Below are 15,297 nucleotides of genomic sequence, written 5' to 3' on the forward strand. Positions count from 1 at the left end.
ATGGGGCTTCCCTGGTGGCGCAGTGGTTGAGAGTCCACCTGCCGATGCAGGGGACACGGGTTCGTGCCCCAGTCCGGCAGGATCCCACATGCCATGGAGCTGCTGGGCCCGTGAGCCTGTGCTCCGCAACGGGAGAGGCCACGGCAGTGAGAGGGCCGCAAAACGCAAAAAAAAAAAAAAAAAAAAAAAAAGAGTAAAGATCTGCAGCTACTAAATATATAAGTCCTGGAGAGCTAATGTACAGCATAGTGATTATGAACAATCATACTGTTTATATACAAATAATTGCTGAGAGAGTAAATCTTAATTGCCATGATCACAAAAAATAAATGATAATGATGTGACATTATAGAGATGTTAGCTAATGCTACAGTTGTATTCATATTGCAATGTACAAATGTATCAAATCAACACTTTTGGTAAACCCTAAACTCACACAGTTATATGTCAATTATCTCAACGATAATATAAATACATACATACATACATACATAAAATTATGCAATTTCTCTGAACAAAACCCCTAGTGGTTTACCATCCCATTCCAAATAAAAGTTAAATTTCTTACAAAGTGTCTAGTCCCAGGTATGTCTCTTGTTCTCTATCTTGATACTCTAATACTCAAACACTAACTCTTCTGCAGAAAAACTGGTCTCCATATTTTCCCTGAAATATATAAGGTGTTTCCCCACCTTAAGAATAAAAGCATAGAGTAAGTGATGCACGTCAAAAGCATTACAGGTGAGGGCTTCCCTGGTGGCGCAGTGGTTGAGAGTCCACCTGCCGATGCAGGGGACACGGGTTCGTGCCCGGGGCCGGGAATATCCCACATGCCGCGGAGCGGCTGAGCCCGTGAGCCATGGCCGCTGAGCCTGGGCGTCCGGAGCCTGTGCTCCGCAATGGGAGAGGCCACGACAGTGAGAGGCCCGCGTACTGAAAAAAAAAAAAAACTGCATTACAGGTGGAAGGAGCAGAAAGAATAAAAATCCTAATATTAGTAAAGGGTCACTAACAAAGCTTCCTTGAGTCATGTGGAGCTTATGCAACGAATTGGAAAATTGAGGATCTCCAAATGAATGGCTGATTTTCTCCATGAGACATTTGTTGAGTCCCATAGAAATTACTTGCAATCTGGGAAGGTAGTAAGCTACAATAAAAGCTTCTAAAACATAGAGTTAAAAAACTCATTTCTGTAATGAAAACTATAATCGAGCACAAGAGCAAAACAAACAAACAAATCATGAATGTAGTACGGATACAGGCTACAACATAAATGAATTTTGAATACATAAGGCTAAGTAGAGGATTTAGTCACAAAAGACCACTTATAGTATGAATTTAAATATATGAACTATCTATAATGGGCAAATCTACAGAGATAGAAAGTGGATTCGTGGCTGCTTGTGGCTGGGGGGAAAGGAGGTTTGGGATCAGGATTTCTTATGAGGGTAAAGAAAAAGTTATAAAATTGATTGCAGTGAAAGATGCACAATTCTGAGAATATATAAAAATCCACTGAATTGTACCTTTTAACTGTGTGAATTATATCCTGTGAGCCATTAACTGTATGTATCCTGTAGGCCTCAAACTGATCTAGGTTATTTTTTTTTTAAACACCTTTATTGAAGTATAATTGCTTCACAATGTTGTATTAGCTTCTGCTGTATAACAAACTGTATCAGCTATATGTATTCATATATCCTTATATCTCCTCTCTCTTGCATCTCCCTCCCACACTCCCTATCCCACCATTCTAGGTGGTCACAAAGCACCAAGCTGATCTCCTGGTGCTATGCAGCTGCTTCTGACTAGCTTTTTTACATTTGGTGGTGTATATATGTCAGTGCTACTATCACACTTTGCCCCAGCTTAACCTTCCCCCTCCCTGTGTCCTCAAGTCCATTCTCTATGTCTGTATCTTTATTCCTCTTCTGCCCCTGCCCCTAGGTTCATTAGAAACTTTTTTTTTTTTAGATTCCATATATATGTGTTAGCATATAATTTGGTTTTCCCCTTTTGACTTACTGCACTCTGTATGACAGACACCAGGTTCATCCACCTCACTATACATAGCTCAATTTCATTTATTTTATGGCTAATTTTCCCTTGTATATATGTGCCACATCTTCTTTATCCATTCGTCAGTCCACCCATCTGTTGATGGAAACTTAGGTGCTTTCATGACCTGGCTACAGTAAATAGTGCTGCAATGAGCAATGCAGTATATGTCTCTTTTTGAATTATTGTTTTCTCAAGGTATATGTCCAGGAGTGGGATTGCTGGGTCATATGGTGGTTCTATTTTTAGTTTCTTAGGGAATCTCCATGCTGTTCTCCATAGTAGCTGTATCAATTTACATATGCACCAACAATGCAAGAGGGTTCCCTTTCCTACACACCCTCTCTAGCATTTATTGCTTGTAGATTTTTGATGAAGGCTGTTCTGACTGGTGTGAAGGAATACCTTACGGTAGTTTTGATTTGCATTTCTCTAATGATTAGTGATGTTGAGTATCCTTTCATGTGTTTGTTGGCAATCTCTATATCTTCTTCGGAGAAATGTCTATTTAGGTCTTCTGCCTATTTTTGGATTGGGTTGTTTGTTTTTTTGATACTGAGCTGCATGAGCTGCTTGTATACTTTGGAGATTAGTCCTTTGTCAGTTAGTTTGCTTGCAAATATATTCTCCCATTGTGAGGACTTTCTTTTCATCTTGTTTATGGTATCCTCTGCTGTGAAAGGGCTTTTAAGTTTCATTAGGTCCCATTTGCTAATTTTTGTTTTTATTTCCAATTCTCTAGGAGGTGGGTCACAAAGGATCTTGCTGTGATTTTTGTCATAGAGTGTTCTGCCTATGTTTTACTCTAAGAGTTTTGTAATGTCTGTCCTTACATTTGGGTCTTTAATCCATTTTAATTTTATTTTTGTGTATGGTGGTAGGGAGTGTTCTAATTTCATTCTTCTCCATGTAGCTATCCAGTTTTCCAGGCACAACTTATTGAAGAGGCTGTCTTTTCTCCATTGCATATCCTTGCCTCCTCTATCAAAGATAAGGTGACCATATGTGCATGGATTTATCTCTGGGCTTTCTATCCTTTTCCACTCATCTATATTTCTGGTTTTGTGCCAGTACCATACTGTTTTGCTTACTGTAGCTTTGTAGTATAGTCTGAATTCAGGGAGCCTGTTTCCTCCACTCCGTTTTTCTTTCTGAAGATTGCTTTTGTTATTCGGTGTCTTTTGTTTTTCCATATACATTGTAAATTTCTTTTCTACTTCTGTGAAAAATGCCATTGGTAGATTGATAGGGATTGCATTGAATCTGTAGATTGCTTTAGATGATATACTCATTTTCACAATGTTGATTCTTCCAATCCATGAACATGGTATATCTCTCCATATGTTTGTATCGTCTTTAATTTCTTACATAAGTGTTTTATAGTTTTCTGCCTACATGTCTTTTGTCTCCTTAGGTAGGTTTATTCCTAGGCATTTTATCTTTATGTTGCAATGGTAAATGACAGTGTTTCTTTAATTTCTCTTTCAGAATTTTGTCATTAGTGTATAGGAATGCAAGAGATTTCTGTACATTAACTTTGTATCCTGCTACTTTACTAAATTCATTGCTTCATTAGCTCTAACAGTTTTCTGGTATTATCATTAGGATTCTCTATGTATCGTATCATGTCATCTGTAAACAGTGACAGTTTTACTTCTTCTTTACCAATTTGGATTCCTTTTATTTCTTTTTCTTTGCTGATTGACATGGCTAAAACTTCCAAAACCATGTTGAATAATAGTGAGACTGGGCACCCTTGTCTTGTTCCTGATCTTAGAGGAAATGGTCTCAGTTTTTCACAAATGAGAATGTTGTTGGCTGTGGGTTTGTCATATATGACCTTTATTATGTTGAGGTAGGTTCCCTCTATGCCTACTTAGTGGAGAGTTTTTATCATAAATCCATGTTGAATTTTGTTGAAAGCTTTTTCTGCACCTATTGAGATTAGCATATGTTTTTTCTCATCCAATTTGTTAATATGGTGTATCACATTGATTGATTTGTGTATACTGAAGAATCCTTGCATTCCTGGGATAAACCCCACTTCATCATGGTGTATGATCCTTTTAATGTGCTGTTGGATTCTGTTTGCTAGTATTTCGTTGAGGATTTTTGCATCTGTGTTCATTAGTGATATTGGCCTGTAGTTTTCTTTCTTTATGACATCTTGTCTGGTTTGGTTATCAGTGTGATGGTGGCCTTGTAGAATGAGTTTGGGAGTATTTCTCCTTCTGATATATTTTGGAAGAGTTTAAGAAGGATAGGTGTTAGCTCTTTTCTAAATGTTTGATAGAATTTTCCTGGGAAGCCATCTGATCCTGGGCTTTTGTTTCTTGGCAGATTATTAATCACAGTTTCAATTTCAGTGCTTGTGATTGGTCTGATTATATTTTCTCTTTCTTCCTGATTCCGTCTCAGAAGGATATGCTTTTCTAAGAATTTGTCCATTTCTTCCAGGTTGTCCATTTTATTGACATATAATTACTTGTAGTAATCTCTCATGATCCTTTGTATTTCTGCAGTGTCAGTTGTTACTTCTCTTTTTCATTTCTAATTCTGTTGATTTCAGTCTCCTCCATTTTTTCTTCATGAGTCTGGCTAATGGTTTATCAATTTTATTTACCTTCTCAAGAACCAGCTTTTAGTTTATTGATCTTTGCTATCATTTTCTTCCTTTCTTTTTCATTTATTTCTGATCTGATCTTTCTGATTTCTTTCCTTCTGCTAACTTTGGGTTTTGTTTGTTCTTCTTTCTCTAATTGCTTTAGGTGTAAGTTAAGGTTGTTTATTTGAGATGTTTCTTGTTTCTTGAGGTAGGATTGTATTGCTATAAATTTCCTTCTTAGAACTGCTTTTGCTGCATCCCATAGGTTTTGGACCATAGTGTTTTCATTTTCATTTGTTTCTAGATATTTTTTGATTTCCTCTTTCATTTATTCAGTTATTTAGTTGCATATTGTTTTGTCTCCTTGTGTTGGTATTTTTTACATTTTTTTCCCCTGTAATTGATATCTAGTCTCATAACATTGTGATTGGAAAAGATACTTGATAAGTTTTCACTTTTCTTAAATTACCAGGGCTTGATTCATGACCCAAGATATGATCTATCCTGGAGAATGTTCCAGGAGCATTTCAGAAAAAACTGTTGTTTTTGGTTGAATTGTCCTATAAATATCAATTAATCCATGTTGTTTAATGTATCATTTAAAGCTGTGTTTCCTTATTTGTTTTCATTTTGGATGATCTGTCCATTGGTGAAAGTGGGGTGTTAAAGTCCCCTACTAATATTGTGTTACTGTTGATTTCCCCTTTTATGGCTGTTAGATTTGTCTGAAGTATTGAGGTGCTTCTATGTTGGGTGCATAAATATTTACAATTGTTATATCTTCTGTTTGAATTGATCCCTTGGTCATTATGTAGTGTTCTTCTTTGTCTCTTGTATTAGTCTTTATTTTAAAGTCTATTTTTCCTGATATGAGAATTGCTACTCCAATTTTCATCTGATTTCCATTTGTGTGGAATATCTTTTTCCATCCCCTCACTTTCAGTCTGTATGTGCCCCTATGTCTGAAGTGGGTCTCTTGTAGACAGCATATATATGTGTCTTATTTTTGTATCCATTCAGCCAGTCTGTGTCTTTTGGTTTGAGCATTTAAAGCATTTACATTTAAGGTAATTATCAATATGTACATTCCTATTACCATTTTCTTAATTGTTTTGGGTTTGTTATTGTAGGTCTTTTCCTTCTTTTGTGTTTCCTTCCTAGAGAAGTTTTTTTAGCATTTGTTGTAAAGCTGGTTTGGTCGTGCTGAATTCTCTTAATTTTTGCTCGTCTGTAAAGGTTTTAATTTCTCCATTGAGTCTGAATGAGATCCTTGCTGCATAGAGTAATGTTCATTGTAGGTTTTTCCCCATTCCTCACTTTAAATATGTCCTGCCACTTCCTTCTGGCTTACAGAGTTTCTGCTGAAAATTCAATTGTTAGGCTTATGGGGGTTCCCTTGTATGTTGTTTGTTGCTTTTCCCTTTTTGCTTTTAATATTTTTTTCTTTGTATTTAATTTTGATAGTTTAATTACTATGTGTCTTGGCATGTTCTCTTTGCCTTTATCCTGTATGGGACACTCTGTGTTTCCTGGACGTGACTATTTCCTTTCCCATGTTAGGGAAGTTTGCCTGTATAATCTTGTCAAATATTTTTTCAGACCATTTCTTTTTCTCTACTTCTTCTGGGACCCTTATTATTCTGTTGGTGCATTTAGTGTTGTCCCAGAGGGCTCTGAGATTCTCCTCAATTCTTTTTCCTTTATTCTGCTCTGTGGCAGTTATTTCCACTCTTTTATCTTCCAGGTCACTTCTCTGTTCTTCTGCCTCCATTATTCTGCTACTGATTCCTTGTAGGGAATGTTAAATTTCATTTATTGTGTTGTTCTTCATTGTTTGTTTGCTCTTTAGTTCTTCTAGGTCCTTGTTAAACGTTTCTTGTATTTTCCCCATTGTATTTCCAAGATTTTGGGTCACCTTTACTATCATTACTCTGAATTATTTTTCAAGTAGACTGCCTAATTCCTCTTCATTTGTTTGGTATGGTGGGTTTCTACCTTACTTCTTCAGCTGCTTCATATTTCTCTGTCTTCTCATTTTGCTTAACTTACTGTGTTTGGGTTCTCCTTTTTGCAGGCTGCAGGTTTGTAGTTCCCATTGTTTTTGGTGTCTGCCTCCAGTGGGTGAGGTTGGTTCAGTGGCTTGTGTAGGCTTCCTGGTGGAGGGAAAAGGTGCATTTTTTCTGGTGGTTGGAGAAGGTCTTATCTTTCTGGTGGGCAGGACAATGTCCGGTGGTGTGTTTTGGGGTGTCTGTGTACTTAGTATGACTTTAGACAGCCTCTCCTATAATGGGTGGGTTTGTGTTACTGTCTTGCTAGTTGTTTGGCATGGGGTGACCAGCCCTGGAGCTTGCTGGCCGTTGGGTGGAGCTGATTCTTAGCACTGAGACAAAGATCTCTTGCAGATCTCTCACCAATTGATATTACATGGGTTGGGAGGTCTCTTGTGGTCCAATGCCCCGAGCTTGACTCTTCCACCTCAGAGGCTCAGGACTGACACCAGGCCACAACACCAAGACCCTCTCAGACCCATGGCTGAGAAGAAAGTGGAGAAAAAAATAAAGAAAAAAATTGAAAAAATAATAAAATTGAGAAATTAAAAAAAGAAATAAATAAAAAACAAAATTAATATAAAAGAAGAGAGCAACCAAACCAACAAGCAAGTCCACTGATGATAACAAGCACTAAAAACTAAACTAAGATAAACATAAAAATCAGAAACTAATAAATTTTAGACTGCAAATCCCATGTCTATATTTGCTCCCAAAGTCCAATACCTCAATTTGGGACAATTTGTTGTCTCTTCAGGTATTCCATAGATGCAGGGTAAATTGGATTGATTGTGGGATTTAATCCACTGCTCCTGAGGCTGCAGGGAGAAATTTCCCTTTCCCTTCTTTGTTTGAACAGCTCCTGGATTCAGCTTTGGTTCTGGCCCCACCTCTGAGTGTAGGTTACTGTCAGGCATCTGTTCCCCTCCCAGACAGGAGGGGGTTAAAGCCGTGGCTGATTAGGGCACTCTTGCTCACTGAGGCTCATGAGGAGGGAGGAGTTTTGTAGTCATAATTGGAAGTCGAGTGAGACTGCATTGACAGAGGCCAACGTGATGTTGCAACAACTGGAGGCATGCCATGTTTTCTCCCAGGGATTTTGTCCCTGGATCACAGAACCCTGGCAGTGGTGGGTGGCACAGGCTCCCTGGGAAGTTGTGGATAGTGACCTGCCCTTGCACACAGGATTCTTGGTGACAGCAGCAGTAGCATTAGTGTTTTATGCCCGTCTCTGTGGTCTGAGCTGATAGCTGCAGCTTGGGCCCATCTCTGCAGTTCACTTAGGCGGTGCTCTGCCTTCTGTGGGCACATGGGGAGGGAATCCCTGTGCTCAAGTACCCTGAAAAAGTGGTCTGTTGCCTTTCAGCAGGTCCAGACATTTTCCTAGACTCCCTCTTGGCTATCTGTGGTGCACTAGTCCCCTCAGGCTGTTTTCACGCAGCCAACCCAAGTCCTCTCTCTGGGATCTGACCTCCAAAGACCGGATCTCAGCTCTCAGCCCCCACACACCTGGTGGTTGAGAAGACAAGCCTCTCAGGCTGGTGAGTGATGGTTGGCACTGAGCCTCTGTGTGGGAATCTGTCCAATTTGCCTTCTGCACCCCTGCTGCTGTACTGTCCTCCATGGCTCCAAAGTTTCCTCCCACCCAACCCCTGACTCTGTCAGTGAAGGGGCTTCCTAGTGTGTGGAAACTTTTCCTCCTTCACAGCTCTCTCCCAGATGTGCACATGCCATACCTATTCTTTTGTCTGTGTTTTTTCTTTCTTCTTTTGCCCTACCCATGTACGTGGCAATTTTCTTGCCTTTTGGGAAGTCTGAGGTCTTCTGCCAACATTCAGTAGGTGTTCTGTAAGAGTTATTCCACGTGTAGGTGTATATTTGATGTGTTTGTGGGTAGGAAAGTGATCTCTATGTCTTATTCCTCTGCCATCTTGAAGGTCCCCCTCCTGTTCTAGGTTATTGAGAAATATTAACTGTTTTAAACCTTATTACAACATTATGATGTGCATATTGTTTATTATCCCTCTATATAAAAAAGTAAACAGATGCAAAAACGTTTGCTCCTTGGCTGCACCCTAGGAAGTGATGAAATCTGTAGATGAAAACATGTGGTCAATGTAGAGTATCCATGCTCTTCATTTTTACATTATACTATATCTGTCAGATGGTAATTTAATGTATTCATTTATATAATAGCAGGATCCATTTGGATATTCAACATCATGTGGAAAAATAGTAATTTTTTAACTTACTGATTTTTAAAAACTGATTTTAAAAAACTGATTTTTTTTTTTTTCCCACAGGGCCAGGAGGATTACATATACTATGTCTTGCTCTGTTCACATCAGAAACCCAAAGGAGCTGTAACTTGGAGCAGAAAACATGTTCTCCCACCATTGCAAGTTATTCTTTTAATCAGAGTTTACTCTGTGCATCAATGACCTGAAACCACCAGCAAAAAGTAATCATGCCTACAATTGTCATCCTGGGCTGCTGGCACTAAGCAGTGGTTTCTTTCTCTTGACACCTACTGCTTAGCTGCTGGCATGACAAGTTGTTTTCTCACTAAAGCTCCAGTAAAACACTATTGATTTTTTCTGAATGGCTAAAAACGTGTCACTATCTTTTTATCTCACTTGCATTTGCCTGGGACTGTAATTTTCCAACCTACGCATAACATAGCTAAAAATACCAATCTCCTACATTTAAAAAGAGTGAAAACTACTGATAATTTTCCTCTTTTATTTATTTTTAACCCAATGAATCCCAGTGAATACAATGAAATAGGTAGCTTTTCTCTCGGGTGAACTTCTTAATGATGAGTTATTCAACTTTATAAAGTCCTTCTCAGCCAAAGAAATATCATTTTCTGGCCAAAGGGGGAAAAATCCTACTGAAATATAAGTCTAAACTTTCAGAAAGTCAGTGGCAGTCACAGTAAACATTTTTGCCTTTGCTTTATTTTTCCTCACTGCATTTTTCGAGCCTGATGGGGTAAGTCCTTGCATTTTACACAGATATCTATTTATCTCAAGGTAAGAACAAAATATGAGTTGTCACAGTTGAATATGTTCATTTTATATAAAAATTTGTGATTATCATAGAAGGGATTTGTACATTGTAGTGGAGATACTAGGAGTGTCTTTCTCCCTGAGAAACTATTCAGAAAGATGTCTTTATAATGAAGCCTGTAGTTCAGTATCCGTTACCCTACATTCTAGATGAAGACCAGGAGTAGAAGAGAAAAGAAAGGAGAAAAAATAGCCATTAAAATTTATCTCCACCACAATAACTGCCAATACTATTTATTATAACTTTCTATCAAGCACCATCTTAATCACACATATGCATTATCTTGTATACTCCCTACAGAAACACCATGAGATAGATTTTTATTAACTTCATCTTACAGTTGAGAAAACTAATACTCAGAAATTTTAAGGAACTTGCATTTAATTGTACTATATAAAAAAGTTGAACCGAGATCTGAGTCAAAACTTATATCCTTTAAGCACAATGATATAAACCATAAACCTTATCTGCTCAATTTCTTTATTACTAAATTATGTGGATTGGTCATTTGATGATATTTAAGGTAAGCTTTATTGTTGAATATCCAAAAAACAATGAAAATGAGAGAACACACCTTAAGGTCAGAGAAGTGTGTGTGCGTGGAGAGGGCAGGGAGTAATAGAAACGGCAATCAGCAGAGAGAATATGAAATATTTAGATATACCCTATTGTTCCTTAGCAGTAAGTGGTTGTCCATAACAGAAGCATTCTATGAAAAACAGGGAAATTGACCCAATGGGACCAAATATTTCCTCAGAATGTTTCTCAATATAGCTCTCTTGACAGAAACTAACACTTTTCTATAAGTTACTTATTGTAGTTTATTTTTCAAAAAACAATCCAATTGATGAATTTCTAAAATCTGTCTATAATGGTCCTTGTTAGGGTAAATAGTTCTGATTTTCAAGTAAAGAACTGAATCTTAATCTCAGACTGATCATAACCAGCAAAATCTAATAGAATCCGTTTCTCAGCCTTATCTTGATGGACATCAATTTCTCTACATTTTCAAAAATGCCATCTGTGGTAACAGTGAGTTAGCAAGATCGAGGGAAGCCAAAACCAGAGCATTCAAAACACAAATTTTCCCATATGTTAAATGCCTGTCAGCACTTTCTTCCATCCATTCCCAAGTTTCAAAATCATCTGCATGTCTTAAATATAGTATTTTATTTCTTACATGCCCCTGGACCTTCTTTTTCATAATTGTGAGGTAAGTCATTTAATCACTTACTGTTCAAGTTATAATTCTCAAATATCCCTTAGTAGTCACTAATTCCCAAAAAGGTGTTTTTTACATTTTTATTTATATTGGAGTATAGTTGATTAACAATATTGTATTATTTTCAGCTGTACAGCAAAGTGATTAAGCTGTACATATACCTATTCTTTTTCAAATTCTTTTTCCATTTAGGTTATTACAAAATATTGAGCAGAGTTCCCTGTGCTATACAATAGGTCCTTGTTAGTTATCTATTTTAAATGTAGTAGCGTGTATATGTCAATCCCAAACACCCAATTTATCCCTCCCTTACCCCACCTTTCACCTTTGGTAGCCATAATTTTGTTTTCTAAGTCTGTGAGTTTGTTTCTGTTTTCTAAATAGGTTCATTTGTATCATTTTTTTAGAGTTCACATACAAATGATATATGATATTTGTCTTTCTCTGTCTGACTTACTTCACTTAGCATGATAATCTCCAGGTCCATCCATGTTGCTGCAAAAGGCATTATTTCACTCCTTTTAATGGCTGAGTAATATTCTGTTGTATATATGTACCACATCTTTATCCATTTTTCCCTCAATGGACATTTAGGTTGCTTCCATCTCTTGGCTATTGTAAACAGCACTGCAATGAACATTGGGGTGCATGTACCCTTTCAAACCTTGGTTTTCTCCAGATATATGCCCAGGACTGGGGTTGATGGATCATATGGTAGCACTAGTTTTAGTTTTTTAAGGAACCTCCTACTGTGCTCCATAGTGGCTGTACCAATTTACATTCCCACCAACAATGCAAGAGGGTTCCCTTTTCTCCACACCCTCTCCAGCATTTATTCTTTGTTGATTTTTTAATGATGGCCATTCTGAAGGGTGTGAGGTGATAAGTCATTGTAGTTTTGACTTGCATTTCTCTAAAAACTAGTGATGTTGAACATCTTTTCATGTGCTTCTTGGCCATCTTTATGTCTTCTTTGGAGAAATGTCTATTTAGGTATTCTTCCCATTTTTTATTGGGCTGTTTGTTTCTTTGATATTAAGCTGCATGAACTGTTTATAGATTTTGGAGATTAATCCCTTGTTGGTCTCATCATTTGCAAATATTTTCTCCCATTCTTTGGGCTGTCTTTTCATTTTGTTTATAGTTTCCTTTGCTGTGCAAAAGTTTTTGAGTTTAATTAGGTACCATTTTTATTTTTGTTTTTATTTGCATTCCTCTAGGAGACAGCTCAAAAAAGATTGCTGTGATTTATGTCAGTATTCTTCCTATGTTTTCCTCTAATAGTTTTATAGTAGTAGGTCTTACATTTAGGTTTTTAATCCATTTTGAGTTTATTTTTTTGTACTGCGTTAGAGAATGTTGTAATTTCATTCTTTTCCATGTAGCCGTCCAATTTTCCCAACACCATTTATTGAAGAGATTGTCTTTCCTCAATTGTATAGTCTTGCCTCCTTTGTTGTAGTTAATTGACCATAGGTATGTGGGTTTATTTCTGGGCTTTCTATCCTGTTCCATTGATCTGTATTTCTTTTATTGTGTTAGTATCATACTGCTTTGATGACTGTAGCTTTGTAGTATAGTCTGAAGTCAGGGCGCCTGATTCCTCCAGTTCCATTATTTTTTTCAAGATTGCTTTGGCTATTCAGGGTCTTTTGTGTCTCATAAAAATTTTAAAATATTTTGTTTTAGTTCTGTGAAAAATGCCATTGGTAATTTGATGAGAATTGCATTGAATCTGTAGATTGCACAATTTTTTCATATTAACACATGAGTTATACATTAATAGTTTTCTATATATAGGTAACTTTGAAATGATGGACCATCGCCATTACTAATCTAAAACCTGTTACCTACTATTGAAGGGGGAGGAAATTGAAACCGTGAGCATCATTTTGTTTGTTTGTTTGTTTTAATTACCCTATTCAGGATGGAAAAAAAGAGATTTTGTCTATCTGACAAAAATAAATTTGTCAAAAAATTCTGATTTTTATCAGATTAGAAATCAATAAATTTTAGAAGAATGAAATGTGCATTGCCTAACACATATTGTTGGTCTTATTTTTAGTATACCTGGTAATGTTAATATTATATCTTAGAAAATAATATTAAATATATATTTGAAACTAGTGACAAGAAATAGAAAAATATATTCCAACACATTCTCTTATTTTTAAGACTTGAAAATCATAATATTTTATTATAAAATTTCTGGTAAAGAACCTGGTAAGTAGATTATAATATGGAACAAGGAAACAGGTAATAAAAGTATTTTAGTCTATTAAATAAGGCAAAAAAGAATGAAATAAAAATACTGGTAATAGATAGATTCAGCAAAGGAGTAACGTAGTATAGATAGGCAAGATAACAAGTAATGATAAAAGAATGAGATGATATGAGTCTGTATAATATATGTTGAATGCTTATGAATATCATAACTATAAAATAAAAAGATATGGGATTATGCTTTACTCAAAAAAATTAAACAGTTATTCTCATTAAAAATAGTATCTGATGGGAATTTATAATTCCAGTTAATACTATGTTTTAACAGAGAAGGTATAAGGCAGTTTATAGCAGAGCAGAAAGGGAGAAGAGAGGTACCATATTGTTCCCAGTATTTCATTCTCCAGTGTCCAAAGGCACTTAGCAATATTTTTTGATTAGTGGACTTCGCTTGTGGTGCACCATTTTTAATATGATACTTTTCCAAGTTTGCAAGGTAATAAAAAAAAAGCAACTGCAACAATATCTTTATAAAAAGCAGTAAAAAGAAACTTCAATATGGATTACTCATTATAAAAAATATATGTAGGGGAGACCTTCAATATGACAGAGGAAGATGGGGATCACCTTCCTCTCCACAAACACACCAAAAATACATCTACATGTGGAAAAATTCATACAGAACACCTACTGAATGCTGGCAGAAAACCTCAGACTTCCCCAAAAGCAAGAAACTCCCCACGTACCTGGGTAGGGCAAAAGAAAAAAGAAAAAACACAGACAAAAGAATAGGGATGGGACCTGCACCTCAGGGAGGGAACTGTGAAGGAGAAAAAGTTTCCACACGGTAGGAATCCCCTTCACTGGTGGAGACGGGGGTTCGGAGGGGGGAAACTTCAGAGCCACTTAGGAGGGTGCAGCAGCAGGGGTGCAGAGGGCAAAGCAGATAGATTCCCACACAGAGGATCTGTGCCAACCAGCACTCCCCAGTCTGAGAGGCTTGTCTGCTCACCTGCCTGGGGTGGGTGGGGGCTGGGAGCTGAGACTCTGGCTTTGGAGGTCAGATCCCAGGGAGAGGACTGGGGTTGGCTGCGTGAACACAGCCTGAATGGGGCTAGTGTGCCACAGCTAGATGGGAGGTAGTCTGGGAAACAGCCTGGAACTGCCTAAGGGCAAGAGGCCATTGTTCCTGGGTGCGGGAGGAGAGGGGATTCAGAACACCACCTAAACGAACTCCAGAGACTGACATGAGCCAGAGCTATCAGCATGAACCCCAGAGACAGGCATGAAACGCTAAGGCTGCTGCTGCAGCCAAGAAGCCCGTATGCAAGCAGAGGTCACTATCCACAACTCCCCTCCTGGGAGCCAGTACAGCCCTCCACTGCCAGTGTTGGCTGTTGCAGGGACAACATCCTTGGGAGAACACACAGCGCACCTCAGGCTGTTGCAACATCTCACTAGATTCTGTCGCTGCAGGCTAGCCCCACATTCCATACGCCTCCATCCCACTGGCATGAGTGAGCCACAGGCCCCTAACTGGCTGCTACTTTAACCCCATCCTGTCTGAACAGACGCCCTCAGGTGACTGACATGCAGAGGCAGGGCCAAATCCAAAGCTGAAAGCCAGGAGCTGTGCAAACAAAGAAGAGAAAGGGAAATTTCTCCCAGCAGCCTCAGAAGCAGCAGATTAAATCTCCACAATCAGCTTGGTGTAGCTTGCATCTGTGGTATACCTGAATAGACTAAGAATCATCCCAAAATTGGGGCAGTGGATTTTGGGAGCAAATGTAGACTTGGGCTTTGCTTTCTGCATCTAATTTGTTTCTGGTATTATGTTTATTGTAGTTTAGTATTTAGAGCTTATTATCATTGGTAGATTTGTTTAATGATTTGGTTGTTCTCTTCCCTTTTTTAAAAAAAAAAAATATATATTTTTTTCCTTCATCACTTTTTGTCAGTGTGTATGTGTATGCTGCTTTGTCTGATTTTGTCTCCATGAGTTTGCTTTTACCATTTGTCCTAGGGTTCTCTCTATCCATTTTTGTATTTGTTTTTGTTTTAGTTTTAGT

This window comes from Monodon monoceros, unplaced genomic scaffold (genome assembly GCF_005190385.1).
Source record: "Monodon monoceros isolate NGI ecotype Baffin Bay Population unplaced genomic scaffold, NGI_Narwhal_1 Super_Scaffold_19, whole genome shotgun sequence".
Lineage (NCBI taxonomy): Eukaryota > Metazoa > Chordata > Mammalia > Artiodactyla > Monodontidae > Monodon > Monodon monoceros.